This window comes from Acyrthosiphon pisum, chromosome A1, assembly GCF_005508785.2.
Source record: "Acyrthosiphon pisum isolate AL4f chromosome A1, pea_aphid_22Mar2018_4r6ur, whole genome shotgun sequence".
Classification (NCBI taxonomy): domain Eukaryota; kingdom Metazoa; phylum Arthropoda; class Insecta; order Hemiptera; family Aphididae; genus Acyrthosiphon; species Acyrthosiphon pisum.
The window spans coordinates 1,261,550-1,264,162 of NC_042494.1; positions in this window are offsets into that span (position 1 = coordinate 1,261,550).

A 2,613-nucleotide genomic window follows, 5' to 3' on the forward strand; every position below is an offset into this window, starting at 1 on the left:
GACGGATTGGGCTTAAAATATCTTTGTACATAGAAAATGATCTTTCTACGTCCACGGAAGTTATCGGGGCGGACTGATAAGAAACAATTTATTGAATCTAGTATCTACTCATTTTGAACCTATTTTAATCTACAGATAGGTAGTATGGGTATTTTTATAAACGTTAATCAACTGTCCATACCAAATACTCGATAGAGTATTTACCGATACCTATCGATAAATATCGCCGTTTAATAAAACCCATTAAAAATAATTGCAGACAGTCGACAATAATGCAGTTTTCGGAAAATCGTATCGATGTGTACACCTTAATACGTATATTGTGTATAAAACTGTGAAATCAATTGAAAATTAAACACAATAAAGGCGCATTTATAAGTGAAAAAGTCAAAAAGGCACTTATAAGTAAAAAAGGCAAAACAAAAATACGTTCATCGTCTTACATGTTAAATGACACACATTTTTATACAAAAATTATTTCTCTATTATTATTATTAATGAAAAGGCTTTTGCCTTAAAATCCGAACCCTGATTACAATCTACCTAATATTGGTGATAATGATAGCTATTAAAAAGTACACGCAGGTAAAAATTCTCAAGGAAGGCAATGACCCCTTTGTTTGGAGAGTAGGTACATGGGTAGATTTATCCTCATCGCTTCATACATACCTATAAGCTATTCTACTATACTAGAGTGTGCGAATCTTACTTATGTAATAGCATCTTACAATACAGACCACTACAACAGTTGTTGAATCTTGAATATTTTAAACACAACCGGACATCGTTCGATATTGTCAAAATGTGAATCTTAACTAATTTAAATCGATTACAGGCATTCTTGAATTTCGTATTCAGGAGACTCGCAGAGTCGTAAAATTGCCAATTGACACTAATTAATATACGCATGGCATAGGACAATAAAATAACCAGCAAGGCCATGTTAAACATTTTCATTATTCTTCATAGACGTTACACACGTTCATCGAGTATAACACAGCTTAAAAAATAAATTGGTAAGCACAGTTAATAGAAAATGCATTACGTCAACGCATGAAATTTATAAAAAGTTACCTACTCTATAACTGTGGACTTTAAAATGCACGAAGCCACAAATCTGATTAGTTATTATCCGGAGAGCCGACGAATTATTTCAATATACATTTTAATTGGTTTTAGATTTAACAATTAGGTACCTATATCCTAATTAGGTATCTAATTTCGTCCAAATTTAAACTTAAAATAGCACTAAAAAAAATTGTGTAAAAAAATGTTTTTTTTGTGACAGTATATTACTTCTAATATACGCCTTGTTTTACATTTTCAACCCTTAGCTATAATAACTAAACATTTTATAGATTTGTTACTACAAAATAATTTGACAAATTTGATATAAATTTTAAGCTTTAAATGCTTATAAAAATAACTTGACTATGTATCTAATATCTATGTTTTAACTCTTAAGTATATTGTAAGTATAGTTTGACGACCGAACGGTCTTGCTGACAACGGTTGTCTTTGTGTAATAATAAACTATGGAAAAAAATCAAATATATTGTGTACCTTATACCTACGTAATACCTACCGTATAATATTATATTATATCAAAATATATATTTTTCGGTTAACGTTTTTCGTAAAGGAATTATTAATCAGAATTTACTATTAAAGTCCGAAGATTATAATACATAATATTTAATAATTAAAACTACATATTTGTATATGCACACACTTTATTGAAAACAAACATATACATTTTTTTTTTTTTACAATCATAGAATAAATTACATAACTAAATAACAGGCAATCGAACAAAACCGGCGCTTGCCGCACATCGACGTCCCGCAGGTCAACGGATACCGGCCACCGCACTTGGGCTGCCCAAAGCGGACTGGATACCGTCCGGTGGCGTCCGCGAACTCTCCCTTAAATTGTCTGCCCAGACGCACTGTGCCCCCGTGCACCACTTGCCGGACTACCATGCCGCCATGTACGAAGTTAAGGACTTTGCCTGCACCGTGACTACGCCGGCTCCTTGCACCAGGTACAAGACCAAGCCGCCTTGCTGCATGGAATGCCGAACGACGAAACGACCTCCACCGGTATTGTTCGTAAGTGCCGAAATCGGACTAGCCACACGTTATGCACGTGTGGTTAGTTCGATTTCGACACGTACGGCCAAAACCGGTGGAGGTTTGGTCTTCCGGCATCCCGTGCAGCAAGGCGGCTTGGTCTTGTACCTGGTAGCAAGGAGCCGGCGTAGTCCGGCACGTCGTGCACGGAGCCGGCAAAGTCCGGCACGTCGTGCACGGAGGCGGTGAAGTCCGGCACGTCGTGCACGGCGGCAAGGTCCTTAACTTCGTACATGGCGGCGCGGTAGTGCGGCAGGTGGTGCACGGGGGCACAGTGCGTCTGGGCAAACGATTTGAGGGCGAGTTCGCGGACGCCGCCGGACGATATCCAGTCCCCTTTGGGCAGCCCAAATGTGGTGGCCGGTATCCGTTGACCTGAGGTGCGTCCATGTGCGGCGAACGCCGTCGGCCGGTCACTTGCAAACCGATTTCTTGATGATGAGGGTGTCCGGGCGCATGTGTACAATCGCAGACCGGTGGC